Source organism: Meleagris gallopavo, chromosome 3, assembly GCF_905368555.1.
Source record: "Meleagris gallopavo chromosome 3, MGAL_WU_HG_1.1, whole genome shotgun sequence".
Classification (NCBI taxonomy): Eukaryota; Metazoa; Chordata; class Aves; order Galliformes; family Phasianidae; genus Meleagris; species Meleagris gallopavo.
In genome coordinates, this window is record NC_139406.1 from 6,738,332 (window position 1) to 6,762,645 (window position 24,314).

The 24,314-nt window shown below is 41.7% G+C and overlaps 2 long non-coding RNA genes across 3 annotated transcripts in view; one reads left to right on the plus strand and one right to left on the minus strand.

The window, feature by feature from the left end:
• LOC109366634 (uncharacterized) overlaps positions 1-9,824 on the plus strand; it is a 161,057-nt gene extending 151,233 nt beyond the window's left edge. For both annotated transcript variants that reach the window (XR_014882260.1, XR_014882259.1), the window contains exons 5-6: positions 6,438-6,555; positions 8,117-9,824. This is a non-coding gene — a long non-coding RNA (uncharacterized LOC109366634). The remainder of the gene's footprint in view (positions 1-6,437; positions 6,556-8,116) is intronic.
• LOC109366565 (uncharacterized) lies at positions 170-20,603 on the minus strand. The gene is made up of 3 exons (XR_002112906.2): positions 20,504-20,603; positions 16,017-16,054; positions 170-432 (listed from the first exon to the last, which is right to left on the minus strand). It is a non-coding gene; the product is annotated as an uncharacterized LOC109366565 (long non-coding RNA).
• Between the last annotated feature and the right edge of the window lie 3,711 nt (positions 20,604-24,314).

Here is a 24,314-nt window from a genome sequence, read left to right on the forward strand (position 1 = left end):
AGCCTCCTTGGTGCCTCTGTTTGGAGCCACCCAATACTTTTCTACCTGGATAAGATCAAACGTGAAAACATTAAAAGAAAATAATGATCAAATTAAGTTTGGGGTTTGTTTTTTTTTTTTTTTTTTTCCTTTGACTTTGAAAGGTAATTCAGGTAGATGCAATGTGCAGAATTGTAGAAGACGTGGAAAATTAGAAATCGTGATCTGACTTGTATTTATTCGACTTTCCTACTTAAGAAAGGCAATTTGAAATACTGATGAGCTGGCCTACCTGACCACTAAAAGTACTGTTTTAGTCACTACATACATGAAGAACAGGAACATAGGAGAGCCAGCATTCCTGAGCATTGCCTAATTGCTGGCTATCCTGGGCTCCAGCATTGCTTCCATAGACTTTTCCACAGCTTTTCAAAGTTTGGAAAGGAATTAGTTCTGAAAGAGAAAGAAAAGGTGAATAGGACATTTTTGCAAGAAGAAAGACAAAACTGATAATTTGATGCTGTCATCATAACGGTTAGATTTCAGGAAGCAAAATAACTAGCTTATACTTGCAGTGGATTCAGTATTGTAGTGCTGAGCTTATATAGCAATAAATACAAAAGCTACACTTTAAAATTTCATTTTCACATTTCTGTTAACGCAGGTGAGCCTTACTCTCTTTTATGAATGTAGACAGTGAAAGGTTTGCAGATTTAACTGTGTATATGAGGCATGAGTTTAATTCAGTTCAATTACTATTTTGTATGGGCTGATGTAGAGCTCTAATACTTTTTTGGACAAACTTTCAAATAATACCGGATATAGAAGTGTCAGAGGAAGGATCAGCAAGATTGCATCTAAAAAATATAACTAATGTTCAATTATGTAGCAGAGTTACACTCAAGGGTTTAAGAGACGTTGTTGAACTTTTCTTAGGTTTCAGAAAGTTATTACTTGTTGGAAGCAACTCCTGTGTTTAGTTTGGCTGGGAGCTAATAAGTAGTAGAATAGGCATGGAATAGGCTGGCAATGGAGAAGGAGATTAGAATGATGCAGAGCACCCAGGTACAAAACCCCATGTGGAAGACAGGTGCTGAGAGCTGAGCAGATGCAACTGAACTGCTGTAGAAACACTGCTTCCCTGGGCACGTGTTGGTGAGTGCCTCCATGCAAAAAGTCCACTGGCAGCATCTCCTCCCTATCCCCATCTTCCAGAACAGCCACTTCCCTCATGAAGTGAAGGTCTTTATGGTAACAGGAGTGTATGACAATGTAATGTGACTTTTGGAAAGGTTACAGCAAGTTCTGAATCATGCATGAAATGAAAAATCCCTGCCTGGTGCAGAGGGAGCATGTACAGCACTGGATGATACCCTGCCAACATTTCTAACAAGGGGCTCCTTCACAGATTTTCCACCTCAATCAGCAGTACAGTTGACATCCCTTGAGCAAAATCTCTCCTTTGCTGTTGTTTTTTTTTTTCTCTGTATGAGCAAAGAAAAATTCTCCAATTTTATAACTTACAGCCTAGAATGCTCATAGAATAATCTTTCTCTGCTTCCAGTTGTGACAGTTTTTATCAGCATGCATCCTCTGTCTGTAATTCATTCAGGATCCTTCAGGTATTTTTGTGGTAAATTTATAATAACACGTTGGGAGGGAGGAAAAGACAAATTTTGATCAGTGATCTCGTCAGTGATGTGTAACATTTGCTGGTCAAGTCTGATGCAAAAACTAGAGAGGAGGTAAATAACAGATCAGGTAATAATCAATTACTTAGTTTAATCTTTCCACTGCAACAGAAGAGCGTGTTTTACTACTCTACCTGGTATGTATTTGGACACAGAATGGAGTAGATCACATTTGGAATGTAGCAACTTGTAGAAGGGCTTAGGAATTATCAGTGATAACACCTTTAACTTGAATTTTTGCTTCTGTGCAAAAAAAACCCAAGAACAACAACAACAAAAGCACAACAAAAAAACCTTACATAACCCACAAAAATAGGAACACTTAACACTATTTCAAAGTTTCCCCCTAGGATAGTATGTCCTGATCTGCTCAAGGTGGATTATAACATAAGTTACAGACTGGAAAACAAGCACTGAGATGAGGGTCTTAAGGAATTCAAAGCATTCAGTTAATTCAGGAGCAGGCTGAGAGGCCACCTGAAGAAGATACCTGGCAGCTGAGGCTTCTCCACCTGGCTGACAGAAGGCATCTGAATCAGTCTTGAATGAAGAAGCTGTTTCCTGGCTGCGAGTTCTATTGAACATCAGACTGCATGTCTAGGATAGAGGCAGAGAGCTGTGACCTCTTGATGAGTCTGTGGCCCTATGCAGCCAGCCTTGCTCATCCCTCTCTTTGAGGGGGAGGGCACTGCGCTGAGAAAACTACAGCCAGTGACTCCATGTGAGGACAAATAACAGATGTGAATGTTGTGGCTCAGATTTTCAATGAGTTGTCTGAAGAAGACCAGGGCATGTTTCTTTTCATCTCCTTCCTTGCCCATTCAGCAAAGAATTCTGGATGCACTTCTTTTTGTTGTTATTAATTGCTTTCCTCTGCAGCATCAGAGTGGCCACAGCAGGAGATCTCTTCGTAGGTGGTATAGAGAGTGATTAAATATTGCCTTAGTAGGGCTAGGAGGGAATTTTCCCTGGATCAAGTTGGCAGGCTCTGTGGATCTTTCACCTCATATACCATGAGGTGTGGTTCATCTGCTAGGATCATTTGTGTACATCTCACATGATTAAGTCTTTACCATTGCAGGGCTTCCTCTAGTCTTGCCAATCCTGTGTCAGTGGCAGGTAGTTTCCTAAGCATGGGAGTGCTTTGCCCTCACTAAAGTCTTTGGGCATCAACTAGGATATTTTGCTTCAATTTAATGATCTGTGAATACACAGTAGGTGCATCTGATATCCTTCCTGGCCATGATTTTTAAGAAATTATGTACGTATACACTGTCTGATTGTTAAGGCTGACGTGGCTATTTAGAAAAGGATGATCTGATCTGAAAAATGGCCTGGGTCCTTCAGAGGGCTTGTCTTGGCAGTCTGAGAGAAGCTCCATTTTTACTGAACGCAAGTTCAGCTTTCTTTAGAGTAACTGTAGGGCTCAAACAGAAATATCCTTCAGATTGTATGTTTCCATATGTAAAAACATACAATTTCATTATTTGATCTCAGAAAGGAACCTGTACTGTCAGGAAGGACATCCCCTTTGATTCACTTTCTGGCTCAGTACAGAAACAACCAGTGTGAGGAAAAAAAAAGAAAAGAAAAAAAAAAAAGATAAGTCATTTAGAGTATTCTTTTTGCAGTTGAAGTATCCAGGTAGTAAATGAATTAATGTCTTCTGTGTATCATTGCTATGGGCGTATCATTTCTGCAATGACTTTTCAATGTCAGTGAAGTCAGCGAGTTATTCCCGAGTTTAAATCCTGTTTACAAAAGCATACAAGTTTGCCCTTAAGCTTGTCTATTTCAGCTGAAAAAAAAAGCCCTTTCGTAGCTCAGGGGTCCGGAACCTGACCTGCTATGTATGCAGACAAATACTTGTGAATGTTTGTGTGTACAGTATTGTGGTTTAGCATTTTAAGAAAATTTCAGTTTCACTGGAGCTAGGATTTCACCATGCAGGTATACGCAGGTGTGCAAAGACAATGTGTGCATGGAATGCTAAGTTGAAGTTCTCCTATTTACAGAATAACATATAGCAGCAGAATAGAAACAGACATTTAAGAAGCAGTTTGATAATTGTCTCTCTTTTCCCAATCAAAGAGAGAGAAGTTTGTATTTTTCATGGATTTGCAGGGATGCTGTAAGCAATCAAGATTCGCTGTGTACGTATCAAGAGAAAACATGGCACTTGCACACGTTTGGCTGTATCCCATAAAGCAGAAAACAGTTGTGTGATTTCATACAAATGCTATCTGTTGGTCTGCATCTTTCTTCCTTGCAACCCAAACTAAAAACTTTAAAGTAAAAATAATTGAAAAACGGAGTAAAGTATTTCTATGCTGAGCTGTCCTTAAAAATTCGAATGAGTCATTTAGATAACATTCACAATACCAGCAGCTCCAGGGCACTTTAGAGAATACATTTCAGCACGGAGACATTTGAAACAAAAATTGTAATGTTTTAAATGGAATTAGATGAGCGAAACCATGTCATACAGAGATGAAATATAAATAAGTGCTTTAGGCCCACTCCATGAAAAATGTATGTGTTTTTTTAAGAGCATTTTTCTTCTGCGATGGTTTCATTTCTGTGGAAACCACTGGTTGGTGTTTGGTGGTATTTTTTTCTCCTCTTAGTGCATTCTCCTAGAATGTGCTTCTGCCACTCAGTGAACCCTTTTTTCCACTAAATGTCTGTCTCTGTATTAAGCCCCCAAGGAACTGTACAAGCCAGAGGCAGATGGAAACAATAGGCATTCCGTGTTCAAACGTACAACCTACAGAAAGTTCATTTGTCAAAAGTCTGAGGAACATTTCCAAGGAGGCTGCTTCATAAGCACATCCACATGGGGCAGATCTGACTTGTGCTACTGCTTTTCATGCACATATTCCATAAGAATTTAATATGATGTTTACTCCTCAATTAATAGTTAAAGCAACATTTACAGAAACTTGTTCCAAATCCCAGTCCCAGATTTTCTCTCCTTTCCCTCCCACCCTACTTCTTAAATCTCTTCATCTTTTAAATACCCCAACTACTTCCTTGCTTTTTACAGAAGTCTTGTCCTAGCCTCTCTAATAAGACCAAAGCACTCTCAGAGTTTTTTGAGCTCTGTTTTTGTACCTGTTGGATATTTTCTTCTTCACAGGTAAGCATGCAAACTCTACCATAGTGCCAGTCTTTGAGATATCAATCATTGATACCAAGATAGTAGTGCTGAAAGTTAATGTAACCCTCTGACTCATGCCTGGAAGACAAAATTCACTCTGGTTGGTACTGTCTAGTAGACACTACACTGGCTTTTTAAGCTCTAATTACTTATGGTCGATCTTTGCCTTCATTCCTTGACTTTGTGTTAATGAAATATTTTCATTGTGACTAAGATGCTGATTTGGGGTAGTTGTGAAATCACCTTGACTTCCATGGACTTGAACACTTTCACAAGATCAGATTCCAGATTAGTGGCTAGGAAAACAGGAAGACTTTATCAATACCTGGATGCTGCAGGAGTGTTTTTGAGCTCGTTATAGTGTAATACAGCGCTGACATCAGCAGAGTTAGAAAGCTATAAGCCACCTACTCACAGGTCATATATACATGTGTAGAACATATGTTCTTCTATCAGGCTATGCATATGCATATTCTACCCCCAAATCCTCTGAACATATGGACTGACATCATAGGCAGCTGATTCAGAGTGCTTTCATAATACGAATGAAAGCAGCTAGCTTCTGGATTAGGCCAAGCACAATTCACTTAGGGCACCCAAATCTTGTACTTGCTGCTTAGAATCCCCATTAGAAGTTTCTGATACCCAAAATGATGATTAAATGGTGTCATTAGAAAATAAGCCCCTATTCCACATGCCTTAATCACCCACAAATGCAAGATTCCATTTTTACCTGTGGTTAATCAATGACCATATGTCAGTCTTCAAAGCTATAAAATGTTGGAAGGTAATATGAAACCACAGGTATATAACATACATTTCTGTGCAAAACCTGCAAGAAGAAAGTATAGCCAACTCTTAGCCTCTGCCTGGACTTCAAAACCACCATTTGCACATAATTGATGTGGAAGAGTTGAAAACCAAGTGAGAGGAGCGAAAACTACTAAATCGTATTATATCACGTGCCTAGAGAACTTCTTCATTTCCTGCTGAGTGAAATAAACTGCATCTGAACAAGCCACATCTGGGTGGCACAGTCTGAACCTGGATCTCTCCCTTACCCAAGCTGCACAGAGATGCAGGGATGGGAGTGGGAATGGGACCTACTGCCTGTTGGCAGCCTTGGGTAAAGTTTCTCCAGTGGCTTAAGCTTTGAGGTCACCAATCATTTTTTATCCATTACAACTGTGGCAACTGTTACCTTTGCAAGGTCTGACCAGCCTAAAGAAAGAAGCTGCAGTCAGAGCCTCTTCTTGTAAGGCTGGGCGGGAGCACAGACTGGATCTGATCTTAAAATGTACAGAGGCCACCTCACGGCGGGTGCTAGGTGTGTTTCTAGAACACTAAGGACAGCAGTTTTTCATCTCCCACACTGGGGGCCAAGAAGCTCCAGCTACAAGATGCAACACAGTCGAGGGTGTACCGTTGCCACCTGGTGGCTGGTCCACTGGAGCATAAGGCAACAGCTGTTTACAGCTGCAGGGGTATGTGTGGTGGTTTGATTAAGAGAAGAAGGTACTAGAGGAAGCAGAGTTAAAATGGGCAAATATTGGACAGGGCCTTATTTTATATGAACTTTTGTCTGCTGTTGCTTTCATTTATTACAGAAGTTGGAAATCAAAACCAGTGGGCCAATGTCTGCTATCAGTTATCCCTGTGCAAATCCGGAGATGTCTGCTGGAGCCAGCCTCATCGCAGAAAGCTGGAAAGTGACTCAGAGGGAAGGTGAGAGCCTTTAAACTGCCTGACCATTAATCTATGGTAAAATAATGAATTTGTCCTTGCAGCACATGGAAAGCTTCATAGAGCACATGCAAGAAAAGAAATTATTTGTGAAAACCTGACCACATTCAGTACAACATGGTCACAAAGGCCAAAATGCCAGCAGGCTGAAGTGAGAACTTTTTCCTATAATAGCCCCCATTGACGTAAGTGACCTGCTCCCCAAGGTTGGGCACTTCACGTCCCAAGTACTGTAACCCTAATTTACTGACAGTCCTTGACAATGTTATATTGGGTTTTAACAGATGAGGTCAATTTCTCTTTGAGTTATGCTGGTTCTAGTAGAGTAAAACTTGGATTTATACCCATGGGCCTGCTGTTTGAGATAGGGAAGAATATGAATGTTTTAGCAGAAGCGACCCACTGTAAAGCATTCTGTTTCGTTCTTGCTGGAAATTGTTCCAGAAGAAAAATACTGTGAAGGGGAGTGACAGCCTTGGAATCCAGTCCTTTCATTTTTATTTATGTTAGTTTGTTTACTTCTGTAGCTGTCTACATATATGCTAATGATTATTTGCATGTCTGCGGTATTTTTATAGGTGGGGAAAGGAGCTGAATATATCAAACAGTTTGCTACCAGGAATGGGTCTTAACAAGTTGCAACAAAAGCGCGGTAGGAAGTAAGCCAGAGAAGCATTGCTTTTTCCATTTGTGCTGGAACAGTTTTGACTTCACAAGGTTATCTGCTGTCACAAAGGAGTCAGATCAGGAGAGCCAATGGAGAATTTTCTTTGTGGATTGTTTGCACCCCAGCTACTTTTGCTTGCATTTGTCATGGAATATATTAAAATAGCCATATTCCACAGTCCACACAGCATGTCAGCTTTGAGACAAGTACTCTGAAATGTGCTCACAGATGATAAATTGCACACTATGTCAACTACATCTTTGTCATGAGATTCTATTTTCTATTTATAGTTGAAATGAAACACTTGAGAAAAAATTCTAAACCAAAGCAATTTCACAGAAATCTCATGAGTTTTCTTATGTGTATATCAATGAGAAGACCCTCCTGTGCCATTTTTTTGCTCTGTGGGGGCTCCAAAAATCAGCTTCTGAGATCAAAGTAGGATGCTCTCAAGACTACAAAACTTATATGGGTGTATGTAATCTAGATAGTGTGCCTTTGGAGTACGTTCTCTTTCAAACATGAAGAGGAAAGAACACTTAATCACAACATAGTGCAAATACACACAAAATTTGATACAGTTTTTGGGAATCAAAACCAATTATCTCCATAACAGATGAGATTATTTGTTACTCTTTTGGCTTGTCATACTAGTTTTGTTTGAAGCCGTCACTGATGTCTGTGGTGTACTTTGCAGTTCTGTGAACTTTTTTTTTTCCTTCTAAGAGGACTCCCTTCCACTTAGGCATCTTAAACACATAATCTGCTGCAGCAAAGTTGTGGGTAGCAGAAACTGGGAAAGAATATATGTTTGGAAGATAACACTAGTTCTGCTTTGAAGCTAGAGATGCAGCTGTGTTTTTTCTCTGATTACAGCAGCCTACTTCAGGAAGAGAGTGGCTGGATGGCAGTGATAGTACGCTTTGACTGGATATTTCCTGGCTAACACTGACCTAGACATGACTGGATGTCCTGCAAAGTGATGAATGATTACATCAGATAAGTAAACCTTGTGATGACTTCCTTCTGCCTTGGGCACCAAAGTCTTGATGGGTTACACAGGAAAAATGCCTTGCCTCAGAGAGAATCATCTAAGTAAGCATCTAAGATTAGTGAAGAATGAAGTAGGAGAGAAAAACAGGTCAACATCCTCTTTCTGGGACTGAAGCAGAAGCCTGCACAAGAAAGAACTTACATCCGTTCATGTGATGAGCAGGATGTTTGTCCTGGAGGATTCAGATCTCTGGAACCCATATCCTGAGGGAACCTGGATCAAGAACAAGCTACAGCTTTCTTGCAGCTGTCTTTTTATGTGATATCACTAGAAGTTTTATATTTTCTATGGTCTTTCAGTCTTCACTCTACTACTTCTGGACTTCTCCAAGAGTACTATCTACCCAACTGTCTCTTCTTAAATCTAGGAGGAGTTTTAATATCTTATTCCAAATTTACATATGTATGATTCTAAATATAACATTTGAAAAATAGAATATCTGGCCTGGAGCTATGGATACTCCTTCAATATGATGCCCTCCTGAATCTGGCACTGCTCTAAAGCTGTAGTGGAAGTATAGTGATTTAAATTCTCTTCAACTCTGTACTTTAGCCATCCATTGAGTGCCACAATCTAGAAGTGTATATGTAGGGCATTAACTGCAGAAGAAACCATTGTAATATCAGTGTGCTGCTGAACTGGAAAGATTGAGATGGTTAGTAAAGCAAGTTGCACTAGAGAGACCATTGATCATATTTAGCAGCTGTTTTACAAATAGCAGCTAGTAACTTGTGCCCAGTCTTGCAAAATATCTTCATCAACTGCTTTGTTTTTTCTTTTTCTTTTTTTTTCTACAAAGAATCCCATTAAAGTTACTGAGAATTTGCACTTTTAGGAGAATTATTTAATGGAGGGTGGTATCTCTAAAAGCTATATTAAGTTATCAGGCTATCAAAAAGCAAATAACATTCACACTATTTGTTTGGAGACAGCACCATAGAAACAATTTGGTTTTTCCTCCCTCTCTTCCATCTCTCTATAGTCATCATCTCCAACTCTTTCCTTCCATTCCCCTTCAACTTTTCAACAACTTTTTCTGTGCACTCTCCTAACGAATTTTGGATTATCTTAGAAAGTGAACCTTTCTCTGCTGCAGGTTTGGTCTGCTCATACTGCCAGCTATCTGCCACCACTGCTTAATCATGCAACTTCCTCCTCTGCAACTTGCTGTCCTGTTCATCCAAATCTTTTCACTCAGAGCAGCAATAGTGATTTGATTAACTGGTGTGCTGGCAGAAATTACTAGAGGTATCTGTCTGGATGCTGCTGTGATATGCACGTGGCTCTGATATCTTTAATTTTTGCTACACTTTGCTTTGTTGTTTGCTTGTTTGTTTAAAATGCCCTTCTGTTATATTTGCAGTGATGAAAAATAAACTAACTGGCATCCAGTTCTGAAACTGTGGTGTTGGTGGGGGAGGGCTGCCCACTTGAAAACAAGCAAGAAGTCTTACAAATATTTGGACTAATTAATTCACCAGCTTTTCTTTACAGAACTCTTTTGTGATAATAAAGCCATTCATTGACCAAGAGAGTACATTGTCCATTTAGTTACTGTTTTGTATCTCATGTCAAACAAAAGCCACTGCCTCCTACAACAGTAACAGCTGAATATTTTCACTACTTCTGCAGTTTTCTCTTCTAGCTGCTGGATCGTCAAAAATTCTAATCAACTCTGATCTAACACAAAGTACTACATGGCATTCATCATCTGTTTTAGCCTTTAATGCACCATGCAGGTTTTAATCAAAGGCATGCAACCATTAGCAAAAAAGAAAGACAAGAATTATGACAGTGTCCTAAACAGACCTCTTAAGCTGACATCACAGGCAGCAGATAAATTCATCTCCCCTTGTCAAATACAAAAACAGGCAAATGGGATGGGCCTTGCTTGAAATATTTGCAAGAGAGCACCACTGAGATTTCAGGGCAATGACTTCCATTGTTTTTAGTACTAAGCATTAAGGCTTATTTGCTTGGCTTTCCTATATGTTGAAAGCAAGTGTTGGCACTCTCAGCTTGATGTGTGGGGGCTGCTGGATAATCTCATTGTTTGGGTGGGTGCCTGTATCATCCACTGTTGTGACAGGGAGTCAAGGGGTCTGGTAGTGATTGGCAAAGCCTGACCCCAGCATTTTCCTTATGGCAGACAGGTCTCCTGATTTCTCATCTCTTCCTAAATGAACTCTGTTAGTCATCTCTCCTCTTTAGCACAAGACTAGGTAAGGCGCTGCTGCTTGCGTGTAGAACAGAACAGGACAGTTCTGTTGAAAGGGACCTTCAAAGATCAAGTCCAGCTACCTGACCCCTTCAGGGCTAACCAAAAGTTAAAGCACATTAATGAGGGCATTGTTCCAGTGACTCTTGAACACAGACAGGCACAGGGCATCAAACACCTCTCCAGGAAGCCCTCTCCAGTGTTTGATCACCCTCGTGGCACAGAAATGTTCCCCAGTGCCCAGTCTGACCCTCCCCTTTCAGCTCTGTGCCATTTCCATCAGTGACCAGAAGCAGAGCCTGCCACTTTTCTGCTCCCCCTCCTCACAGAGCTGCAGAGATCAATGATGTCACCTTTGTGCCTCCTCCAGCCTGAACAGTTCAGGGATCCTCAGCCTTTTCTCACAGGACACACCTACTAACTCTGTTGTCAGCTTTGGTGCCTCCTTTGGAAGCTTTCAAGGACCTTAACACCCTTTTTATACTGTGGAGCCCAGAACTGAGCACAGTATTCAAGGTGAGGTTGCACCATCACTGAATAGAGTGGGATAACCACCTCTTTTGACCAGCTGTCTGTGCTGTGTTTAATGCACCCCAAAATGTGGTTTGCCTCTTGGCTACTAAGCATACTGCTGTCTCCTGAGCTGCTGTCACCTGCACCCCCAATTCCCTCTCTGCTGAGCTGCTCTCCACCACTCTTGTCCCATCTGTGCCTGTGTCCAACATTGCTCTGTCCTGAGGTTTCTTATTCGCATACAGTCCTGGGTTTTCCTCCTGCATATATCCTGGCAGGTTGCAGCTGGTGACTGCCAGTTTCTAGATAAAGTGGCCTTTGTTTCTTGTTCTGGTTGACAGAGTATGCTATCATGCTTTGAATCAGCTTGACATGTGGGGGAGAGCTGGTTCATGCTGCAGAGTTCCTTCATTTGTGCCTAGCTGAAGGAAGGGTGAAGGTTGTCTTTTTGGAGAGGGAAGCAGACTGCAGGTACAGCAGTGTGGTCTCCCTCCTGCCACACTCATGAATGTGACTTGTTGAGAGGGGCTGCATGAGGATGAATTACCAAACATTCCCATGTGCATCCTAGGGAAAGCTACCTTCATAGGGGTACAGGTTGGGCTACCCTAGGGACTGCTGCTGTTTGCTCAGACTTCTTTTTCCTTTTACTATTCTTCTCAGTTCTGGTGTTGGCAGAGCTGTTTCAGGTCCCACCTTACAAATAAGTGGCTACGATCTGTGCCAGCTCGTGGCATTTCCTTGAAGCCATGATAGCAACAGGAAATGAAGGCACACATCGCTCTCTAGCTGGTTCATAGCAGGGTGGGAAGCTGATAGCCACGCAGGGAGCCTGTTGTGAGTGGGGAGTCACTGTTTAAATCAGCGATCGAGGGGTCTTTGAGCTTGAGAAGCCATTTAAATGGTACATGGGTGGAATTCTTCCTCAAGCTTGCTCACGCAGTGTATGAACATGGTGGAATATGTTTGTTGATTAGGAGGTATTCAACAGAATTTCCCCACATCATGGTAAATGTTGAGGAAAGTGCTGTGGGCTCAATTCCCTCTTCTAAATCGTTGCCGCTAGTGGGAGCTGGCCCTGGACAGACAGTAGAATTGGTCTTTCTCCTGTGTCATCTGGGGGCTGTGACCTGATTTTGATCACACCACATTCAGTGCATAACCTCCTGTGGAGGCTGGTGTTCAGTCCCACTGCCAGGCCTTCCTCACTGCACTCTGCCTGTAGAAGAAACCCTGTGTAAATTGCTGTCTTTTATTTTGACGTGCAACATGTGGATCTTTTAACAAACATTTCTGGCAAAAGCTTAATTTGATTGAGGGGTGGAATGCTTTAAATCTACCTGTGCTTCCTGTGTCTGGCTTGTGCCTAGCTGTGCATGGAAGTCAGAGATTTTCCACGACATGCAGAGCCCAAACAGTGGGATTATATTTTCAGTTTCCTCTAAAAAATAAACAAGCTTCTGTTGTTTTAACCCAGGTAGGTCATTTGCTTTACCCCGTGCGTAGGTATTGGTTCATGCTTGTAGTGCATTGTTTTGGGTTGCAGAAGTGGATAACCAGCAATACAGTGTTGCAAAGATTTAGTTCCAGGTCACAGACAAGTAATGAAAAAACAGCAGTCACTGAGGATTTGATTTACACACTGCAATGACTGTGTGATAGCCCCTTTTGTGAGCAGGAAAGTCTCCCTCTGGAGACCACGTTCTAACCAGTAGCGAGCATTCAAGCTCCCTGGTGCTTCAGATGTCAATTATACCAAAGCCTCTTATTGTATAATGTATGTCTGTTATAATAATACTGTCTGGAACAGTAATAATAATGTGAATGAACTTCCAAACAGTGGAGATGGGAGGGGGAGGTTGATCAATACGGCACTAATGATGGCCTTGTCTTTCACTAAAATAATTGTGATAGGGTTTATAGCACTTCCTTCCTACATCATGCTGTGTGGCAGTGTTGGTTTACTACCTGCTGTTATTGCTTTTGTATAAAAAGGTGTTAAAAAGAAACGTCTGTCAAGTTTTAAGGCTGCCAGTTTTTTTTAATGCAGTAAGGTTATTCTAGTCAAGATGGTCTGAGGATATGAGATATGCAAGGTTCACTGGGAGAAGTGAAATTTTTATAAGACATGATGATACAGTCAGGAAAAAAAAAAAGAAGCCTTTATGCTCAGAAGATCAGTAGTAAGGTCCCCATTTTTACAGGGAATTTCTCATTCTTTATCACAAAGATGCCATTTAAAGGCCAGATTTTCTGAGTGATCTCATCCTGCTTGCTTGGACATAAAAGGTTACTCCTTTGAGAGAGAGTGCGAGCACTTGAACACAGAAGAGTTCAAAAGAAAAGCTCTCTTGCACACTAAGTATGTTTTCCATTTGTGCGACCCTGTTCCTTGTCTAATAATGAGATGGGATTTTCTGTGTTGTTCCACCATTGAATCTTTTGGTTCAGAAAGATGTTTTCTTTTTTCAAGGCAGTCAAATTTCACCTCAGTATTTGTATTCATGCAGTGGGAAGCCGTACCCTCCTAATGTGTTCCTGAATTTCGTTGGAGAAAGTAGGAAGATAGAAGCGTATTAGAAGTTATTTGTTTGTTATATAATAATTCCTAACTCTGCAGTGTCTTGGAGTTATTTTATTTCTCAGTGTACTCGAATGATGGATTCCATACATTTTGTTTTGTGAAGTGAGAGAAATTGAAAGAAGTCATAACCTGAATCTCGTGATAAAAATTCCCTCAGTTGAAGCTCTTCATTACAATACTTCTCAGAACAGAAAAGATGAACTGCTTTTGCACTGGCACAGGTCCAATCTCAAACTAGAATCAATTGCTTTGCCAACGCTGAACACAAAGGATGTTCATTGTTTGCAAACTGAATTTTTCTTAGTGTGTGCAAAACCGATGATCAGATTTTTTTCTTTATAGAAACCCCTGCAGTGAAAAAACTGCAGCTGATTCTATGCTTCCCATCCCGGTTTGCAGGAAGGCTTCTTGCCTCACAGTGTGATTTCTTCATAATAACTGCATGACAACAACATGCCAATGTTTTGAAAAAGCAACAGCCAATGTTATAAGACAGTTGCTTATGTTGGTGACTCTCAGTTGCTGATTTTTTTTTCATCAAGGAAATACATTTACCTTTGTAAAGGTAACTGTTTACTCCCAAATCACACCTTTCTATATACAACAAATCTATACCTACATCTGTCTACATACATAAGCTCTGGCAGGAGTAGAGGAACATTCCCAGGCTGTCCCCTCCTGTCCCAAGTAACTGCATTGTATCATGCTTGGCATCAACTGACAAAGTTCCATGTGAAAAATGAGGAAAGGGTTTTCCCTTGCTTTTTTCATGTAAAATATGCCTCAGAATCTTTTTGGAAGCACATGACCTTTTTTTTTTTTTGCTACTATCTAAACATACTTCTGGCTGACTCTTCCATGTTCCTGTGCCAACATTGTCTTGACATTCTTCTTTCCTCTCCTCTTATTCTTCTTCTTTGGTCTATTTAGAGAGCAATCATCCCTTTCCATATGTTTTGATGCTGAGCCAGCATCCAACAATACAAGTTAATGATGGGGTAGCAAAATCTCACCTAGATATTTATGTTTAAGCCCTGGGCGATGTTAGATAGAATATCCATAAAAGTCATCTAGGTATTTTGTGCCTTAAGGACTGGTTTCCAAGAGGAGGGCAGTGATGTTAATGTTTCTAAGTTTACTTATTAGTCGTACCCAACTAAGGGCAGCGTATAGGATTCCCTAAGCAAAGAAAGCTCCTCCACACCATTGCTGAAGCTGTACTTGTTCCATGGGAAACAGTCCTGCTTGCTGATAGGAAAGTGAAAGTAATCCAGATGTTGCATTAGCCATTTATGTATCAAAGCTGAATCAATTGCTTGTTTGAATCTCGCTATATGTGTCTTTATGCAACATCTCCCAGCTGGCTGCAGTTTCCTCAAAGTTCTTTGCAGCTAAATGACATGCAAATTACTCATTGTTTGTGGAGGTGATCAATACTGGAATTTTAAGCCGTGCTGCCTGTTTGTTATCGATCAAGTGTGGCACAGTTTCCATCCCCTACCTGAATGAGCTTAGTGGGGCCAAATTTTCTGTTGAGTACTGATGTGAAGTTATTTGAAAACTTTCTGATGAATATGCAGGGCTGAAGATTTGCTTGCTTTTGCATGTTTGCACTGACTTAACAAGAAAACACAAAAATGCTGATAGAAACCTTAAGAGGGCTGTGTATACAGTAACACTGTTTTGTTCTTGAGTCCTTCAGAAACTTGTTTGCAGTATTCCTGAGTGATCATGTCAGTATATTAGCATAAAACCTTACGAATTTGTCAGTTGCTGATAATGCATCTCAAAGTGACACAAGTCTTTTCTGAGAATCTTTGCTAGACATCCAACAATATACCGTGATGAGATTTTCTTCCCTATATGTTACATGTAATACTATATATTGGAAAATATATAAGAACCTGATGTTCATTGGTTCTCTTGATAAGAGGCTATACAGCACTAGTTATGACTTTTCTCACACAAAAAATAAATGGTATGCATTTTGTGAAGCATTCTACTTTACTTCTATTTGTAGATTTTTTTTCTGCTAGTTCACTACTTGGCAGCACGAGTAATTTGTAATTGTCTTCATAGTGAACCAGTGATTGTTCCGTATGTGTATGCGTGTGTTTATCAAGTCTTAGGTTTAGACTATGTGGTAACTACAATGAAAAGAAATATCTGCATTCTAATTCACAATATTTTGATTGCGATCTGTTTGAGACCCTCGTTTTGTTGTAAATTAAGCTGATAAAAGAAATCACATTAAATTGCACTGAAATGGCTCTGAAATCTGTGTCTCATGCTAACTACTGCTGAAATGCTAAGGGTGTGATTTACAACAGATTTAATTGGATTGGTTCCATTTACCATCTAAACAAGCCCTTAAATGTTGGAGTGTTTACCACCTGTTGTGACTTACCTTACAGAGATCTTTGTTTGCAGGCAGGAGGGTGTGTGCTGTAATGAGAGAGCAAAAGGAGCGATACAGATGTGCATTTCAGTTTCTGCATGCTGTTAAGTTTGCCCCTAGTTTTTTGTTTTTGTTTTTCCCAAAATTACAACAGATTTATTTAGTGTATTGATTATGATTATTTCTGCTAAACTTCTGATAATTACAGTGTTCCCTGCTCATCAGCTGGGATAGCTAATGATATTAAGCTACGAAGGCATGATATATGCTATCTCCTCTTACACTGCTGTTGTACAAATCTAGGCTTTCTAATAGTGTGTGAGCAGCAGCTCTGATCAAACAACTCTGAAAACTATGAAGGTCTTTTTAAAATTTAGTTGTTTGTATTTTAGAATCATAGAATCACAGAGGTTGGAAAAGACCTCTAAGATCATCCTTTCCAATCATCCATCCATCACCATTATTTTCCACTAAGCCGCCTCAGTACAACATCTAAACGTTTCTTGAAAACCTCAAGGGACAGTGACTCCACCAGCTCCCTGGGCAGCCCATTTCAGTGCCTGATCACTCTCTCAGAGAAGTGGTTCCTAACGTCCAACCTGAATCTCCTCCGATTCAACTTGAGGCAATTCTCGCTAGTCCTATTGCTTGTTTACATGGGAGAAAAGGCCAATCCACACCTCACCACAACCTCCCTTCGGGTATTTGTAGAGAGTGAGAAGGTCTCCCCTGAGCCTCCTCTTCTCCAGACTGAAAAATCCCAGCTCCCTCAGCTGCTCCTCATAAGGCGTGCGCTCCAAACCCTTCACCAATTTTGTTGCCCTTCTCTGGACTCCAGGGCCTCAATGTTTTTCTGTGGTGAGGGGCCCAAGGCTGAATACAGTGCTTGAGGTGTGGCCTCACCAGAACTGAGTACAGAGGGACGATCATTTCCCTGTTTCTGCTGGCTGCACTATTTCTGATACAAGCCAGGATGCCATTGACTTTCTTGGCCACCTGGGCACACTACTGGCTCATGTTCAGCCGAGCATCAACCAACAGTCCTGGGTCCGTTTCCTCTACACAGTCTTCCACCACTCTGCCCCAAGCCTGTAGCATTGCCTGGGGTTGTTGTGGCCAAAGTGCAGGACCTGGCACTAGGTCCTCTTGAACTTCATCCCACTTGCCTCAGCCCAGCTATCTACCCTGTCCAGATCCCTCTGTAGGGCCTTCATATCCCCTGGCAGATCAACATTTCCTGCCAAATTGGTGTCATCTGCAAACTTACTGAGGGTGCACTCAATGCCCTCATTCGAGTCATCAATAAAGATACTGAACAAGACAGGCCCTGATACCAACCCCTGGGGAACACCACTCATGACCAGTTACCAGCTAAATGGATGAGAATCCATTTATCACCATTCTCTGGGCCCAGCCATCCAGCCAGTTCTTTACTCAGCAAAGAGTGTATCTGTCCAAGCCATGGGCTACCAGCTTCTTCAGGAGAATACTGTGGGAGACAGTGTCAAAGGCTTTGCTGAAGTCTAAGTAGACCACGTCAGCTGCTTTTCCCTCAATTCACCAGGTTGATTACTTAATCATAGAAAGAGATCAGGTTGGTCAAGCTAGACCTGTGTTTCCTGAATTCATGTTGGCTATAGGCCTGGTCCCCTGGCTGCACCACACATACCATGTGATCTTCCTCAAGACAATCTGCTCTATAACCTTATCTGGCATCGAGGTCAGGATGACAGGCCTGTAATTCCATGGTTCCTCCTTACAACCCTTCTTGTAAATGGGAGTCATGCTGGCAAGCCTCCAAACCTCTGAGACCTCTCCGGTTGATAAGGAACCCTGATAGATATGGAAAGCGATTTGGCTATCATGTCTGCCAGCTCCCTCAGCAACCTCACGTGGATCCCATCAGGCTCCATGGACTTGTGGCAGTCCAGGTAGAGTAATAGTTTGCCAGCTATTTCCACCTGAATCATGGGGGTTTTATTCTGCTCCCAATCCAAGACTTCCAGGTCAGGTGGTAGAGCACCCCAAGGATAACTGGGTTGACTTTTAAATGTAAAGAAGGCATTGAGAATCTCAGCCTTTTTCTTATCCTCACTGGTTATGTTCCCTGCCACATCCAGTAAAGGATGGAGATTCTCCTTAGCCCTTCTCTTACTGTTAATATATTTGTAAAAAAGTGTTTTGTTCTCTTTTACCCTAACAGCCAAACTGAGTTCAATCTTGGCCTTTCTAATTTTCTCCCTGCACATCCTAACAACTTCTTTGTATTTTCCTTGAGTTGCCTGCCCTTCTTCCACAGGAGGTAGATTTTCTTCTGGAGCCTCAGGAAGAGCTCTCTGTTCATTCATGCTGATCTTCTTCCCAGCTGACTCATGTTGTGGCACAGAGGGATAGCCTGCTTATGCACCCTTGAGACTTCCTTCTTGAGGAGAGACCAGCTTTCCTGGACACCTTTGCCCTTCAGGACTGGATCCCAAGGGACTCCCCCTGCCTTGAACAGTTGTCAAGTGTCTTGAACAGTTCAAAGTCCACCTTCCAGAAGTCCAAGGTAGAAGTTTACTGCCTCTCTTCCTGACTTCATCAAGAATCAAGAACTCTACCATTTTGTGGTCACTCTGTTCAAGACAGCTCCCAGCCTTCACATCTCTCACCAGTCCTTTTCTGTGAACAGCAGGTCTAGCAGGGCACCTCTGCGGTAAGCTCTCTTACCATCTGTGTCAGGAATTTATCTTCCATACACTCTAGGAAACTTCTAGACTGCTTCTTCTGCGCTGTATTGTATTTTCAGCATGGAAATACATGGGAACAAGGGCTGGTGATCGTGCAACTTCTGCCAGCTGTTTGTAGAATGCCTCATTTTTCTCTTCATCCTCGTTAGGCAATCTATAACAGTCCTCCACCAGGATGTCCACCTTATTGGCCCTCCCCCTGATCCTTACCCATAAAGACTCAACCTTATCATTCCCAGCCCCAAGCCCAACAACATCCAGGCACTCTCTAACATAGAGATCCACACCACCAGCCCTCCTTCCTTGCCTATCCTTCTGAAGAGCCAACTATAGCCATCCATTGCAGCACTCCAGTCATGGAAGCGATCCCACCACATTTCCATAATGGCAATTAAGTCACAGTTTGCCTGCTGCACAATGGCTTCCAGATCCTCCTGTTTGTTGCCCATGCTGCATGCACTGGTGTAGACAAACTTCAGCTGAGTCCTTTTCCTCATGCCCAGTGCCATCATCATTCCTCCAGGCTTGTCTCTAGTGGGCCTGGTTTTATCTCCTCCCCCCTTGATACCTAGTTAAAAGCCCTCTCAGTGTGCGCTGCCAGCTCCTGGGCTAGGATCTGTTTCCCCCTTTGATACGGGTGAGACCCACCCACAGCCATCAGGCCAGTAAACTGCCCCATGGTCAAAAAACCCAGAATTCTTGTGTTTGCACCAGCCTCTCAGCCATGTATTTATGAGGTAGGTTTTCCTGCTTGTTTCAGTATCCTTCCCTGCCACTGAAGGGATAGACGAAAATATGACCTATATGCCCATTCTATCCACTAACCACCCCAGCCCCCTGAAGTGCTTTCTGATAATCCTCAGGCTTCCCTCAGCGATTTCATTGCTGCTGGCTTGAGCTGTCAATAAAGGATAATGATCAGAGGACCAAATCAGACTAAAAAGTTTCCTAGAAATACCCCTGATCCAGACGCAAGGGAAGCTGCACACTTCCAAGTGGGTAGGGTCAGGCTGACATCCAGGGCTCTTTGTTCCTCTTGGAAGAGAGTTGCCTACAACAATCGCCCTTCAGTCCTTCTTACTGGAGGAAGTCTTGAGGTGTGGAGTCAACCGCCTCACCTCAGACAACCTGGAGGGTGGACCTCCCTCTGCATCCCATCTCACCTCTCCCTCGAGTTCCAGAGCCTCAAACCTATTTTGGACGGGCACCTGGGGAACCAAGGTAGGTCACGATGAGAGTTGCCTGTAATGCTGATCTGGGACCTGTTACTTTTCTTCCTGTTCCCTTAAATTGCATCGCTCTGCTCGACGATGGCAGGGCAGAGTGTCCACCACCATCTGGGGGCTATCACACCGATGTCTTTTTCGCATGTTTGTCAGAGTTACTCCAGCGATCTATCTCCTGCTCTCTGATACTCTGTAATCTCATGACCTCCTCCTTGAGCTCTACCACCATACTGAGCACATCATCCACCTGCTCATACCTCACACAGGTGGAATCTCTGCTGCCCTTCACTGGCAGCAGCAGGCTCAGGCACTCTTACAGCCACAGACCTGAACCACCACATTTTTAGGCAGTCACTCCACGTGACTTGCCACATTCCTTGCCAGAGCTTTCTGCCTAGTGGAGACCATGGCTGGATTTGTAGTCTGGGAGGCAGCAGATTGATGAGCTGGTCTGCTGAGTGGACAGAGATACTATCCCTCCTCACCCTCCCTGCTTGCCTGCCCTGTGCAAACTGCACCATGCCCTTCTGATGCACCATACCTGGTTGCCCATCCTGTTGGTGCTACTCCTGTGTTGCTGCGCTCCCTAGTAGCAGCATTTATACACACAGTGGGTGACCCTGCTGCTCCTGGCTCTGCCCCTGTGATGTCAGAATGCCGCTGCCATTCACATGACAATGGTGCCCAGCAGCTACTCTCTGACAGAGCTAATCCTCAACTAGCTGAGGCAATTCCCTGCTTTGGCAAAGGAAAAGTCAGCAAAGGAAAATACCACTTCCATCCCCTGGAAGGGTATCATCCTGTGTACCAGCACAGTCTGATTAGAAAATCCATTAGAAAGCAGTATTGGAGAGAGCTTATTGACCAGAACTAGTTGACCAGAAGCCAGGAATGTGCACTTGTACTTCTGGACTATACCAGGCAGAGCAACAACAGCAGGTTGATAGAGCTGATCCTTCCCTCTGCCCAGCCTTAGTGACTGACATCTGCAGTGCTGGGTCCAGTTCTGTGCAAGAGTGATACGGATGTACTGGAGTTTGTCAAAGGAGCATGAAGATGATTGAGGTATTAGAATATCCAACATATGAATAGAGGCCAATAGAGCTAAGACTCTTCATTTAGACAAGGAGATCTGCAGGGGGTCTTTTCAATGTGTCTAAATGCCTGAAGGAGATACGGACAAAGAAGACAGAGCAAGACTCTTCTCTTTGGTGCCTAAGAAAAGGACAGGAGGCAAGGGGCCCAAGTTGAGGTACAAGAAGTTCCATTTGATCATGAGAGAGCTTTCATATTGTACAGGTGGTTGAACACTAGAACAAGTTGCTCAGAGAAGTTGAGGGGCCTCCATCTTCAGAGATACTCAAAACTTGACTGGAGCCACCTGCCCTAATTGCCCCTGCTTTGAGCAAGGATGTTGGATTAGGCAACTTTCAGAGGTCTCTTTGACCTCTGTCATTTTGTAAAACAGTTTTTGCAGTGTGTCCTGTTTCAGTTAAATTTGCTTGTGAGTTCTGTATGTTTGGCTCTAGAAAGAAATAAGGAGAAGCCTGTATTTGGCCACGGAGAAAAGAGAAGCATTCTCTTTTTATAAGGAAAGAACCTGTTCAGCCACCTTTTCTTCTTTCCTTCACTTAACTAATTTCTTCATAGTTCAGCAGAGATTTTAGTGTCTGAAATAGAAGGGAAGATTATTTTTAAGTATTTGATTACTACAGGATATAATGAGCACATATCTTAAACTCTGCAAGATTCTAAATGTATTGCAATAACTCATTTGTCTGGAAGAATCTAAAGCAAGAGATACAGATGAAAATCATGAACCTACATTTAAAATAAGATAGGATTCACTTGCTTAACCTTGTTATAAAACTTTACTTTCCCAAATCAGCATTTCTAATATAGGGGGGGGGAAAATATAGAGAGAAAAGTATATTTTGACTTTTGGGAGGAGTTTGAGTTTTTCTTGAGCACCAACTTGTGTTCTTGTTCTAGTTCTGAAACTAAACTAAAGCCAATCCTGAGATAGCTCAGGTCAGGCCATCACAAGGCCAACAGTCTATGGAAATACATTTTTAAAAAATAACCACCTCAAAGTAGAAAGTCATCAACTTTTCCTTTGAGGCATGCTTACACTTGTTTCTACCAGCAATTACCATCCTCCTTGACTGCAGGTAACTCATTACTTTGTCACTTTTTGTCTTCTTTGGTGTTTCCCACTGCTCTGCCTGTTCTCCCAATTCACTGGCTTGATTTAAGTATTATCAGTCCTTTAGGCTCACCATTTACTGCTGGCCCAGCAATCACAATTAAAGTGTCTCATATAAGAGTCTGATTCAGGCAGAAAGCCCTACCAAGACATGAGCTCAGTGGCAAAAGCAATAATCTAAGTTTCAATAGGATTTACACTGAACCTTATTGCTTTCCTAAGTTACTGAGAAATCAAACTTTGGTCTTTAGGCACCAAATTCTGTCATCTGATTCATTAGATTTCCACTTCTTTCTTTGCTCCTTCCAATTTTCCTCACTGTTTGGCCCCAGATTTCTGTAATTTTTAGGATATTCCTATCTAAATACCACTTTCTTTATGATTTCCCAAGGTTCATCAGAATTATAGATCTCACTGCTCACAGGCTGTGGGGATCATTGGTGTTCAGATCTTAACCATGTCCTCGTTCCATCCAGGTTAATGATGTAAAAATGAAACATATTACTTGGGTGGAGGTCTCCTTGCTTGTGTGCTGTCATCAGTGAACATATCAAGTTGCTTCATACTTTGCCTTTCACAGCATTCTTTTCTAATGGTTTCCAGCACGTCTGTTTTCAAGCTTCAGTAAATTCAAAATGCTGGATTAAATCAGTAAATGAGTCTCTAAGACCCATGTGTTTTTTGACCTTCATGTGCTCCCTGTTATTAAGGCTGTTCTTTGTCTTTCTTTGCTGCTCAGAAATGTTCATCTATAAGGTGAAGAGTAACCTAGATTGTATCTACCCACCTTGTACACATTCTGTTCTCCCAGTCTAGCCCTCCTCTCCTTTTCTAATTTTTTAACCCCAGAATATATTTCCATTTACAGTTTATTTACATTTCTATTTTATTGTTCTTACTGACATGCCTTTACACTTCTTGTGCATTTCGGCAAAGAGGATTTGCAATATTTTTTTTCCTGATATTTTTGTAAACAGCGAGATGTTTCATTTCATATGGGAGCAGCTAGGACTTCTGCTTCTAAAATTTATGTTGTGGGGGGCTCAGTGAATTCCTCTGGCTTTGATACAGTAGGCTACACAGCTGGAAGTCACAGAGAATCATGTCATCTCACACACTCAGCTGCAGTGAGCAGGTATTAGGGCACTTCTGCTAGATACTAAGAGGAAAGAAATCTTAGCTCTAAAACTCACTGAAATTAAGGACAAAATTTTTTTAGACTTGCAAAAAGTTTTGCATTAGGCCGCTGATATCAATCAGATTTTGGACACCATCACCTTATAGTAGCTTCATCCACTTCTTTATTTTCAGTGGAAGGTACAGTGAGTAGAATTAAAATAAATACTACAGCTCTCAACACTACTGTTGAACCCAGAGAAATAAGAGCTATTATGGCATGGCACATGTGATTAGGTAAACTTGTTCTTTCCCCAAGCATCTTTTTGAAATCCCTCTTTGCTTTTAGTTCTCCTCCACATTATATTATTATTATTATTATTATTACATATTATTTGTCTCCCGCATTTTTTCCTCTGCTAAGAAAAGATACTTATTTAAAATTCAAAAGCTGAATAAAAATAAGTTAACCAAAACAACCAATGTTTTCTGGCATGATTCTGTTTATCTGTCTCGTAATTATAGCATCATTATCTGGATTTTAGTAAACATATGCCCAGTGCTGAAAGTATCCTAAATACATAGACGACATGCAAATCTAATGAGTATACAGGAAAAAATTGCATTACTCAAGATATAGCTATAGCTTTTGGGTTTAAATATGGGGTTAAAGGGAATAAATGATATACTGCCTATGAGCATATATGCCTCTTCAGATGTAGCTGTGGTTGCTGGTGAAACTTCTGTTGATCTCTTCCCTAAAAACTGTTGCTGCTCTTCTGTGTCACACAGAAATAAGGGTACGTGAGGTCCTGCACATGAGATCCAAAGAGAAGTTTCTGATTTATTTTTTTGCTGCAAGGTATATTCTGCTATGTCACTGTGGTTGTGGCTCTGGGTTGATAGTGCTTAAGTCATCTGAAAAAATAATTACCATGGCTCCACCTTTTTCAATTGCTCATTCTACCTTCAAATCCAACTAAGTTGGATTAAACAGGGTTTCAGAATGGAATCTGGAACATTAGTCTCC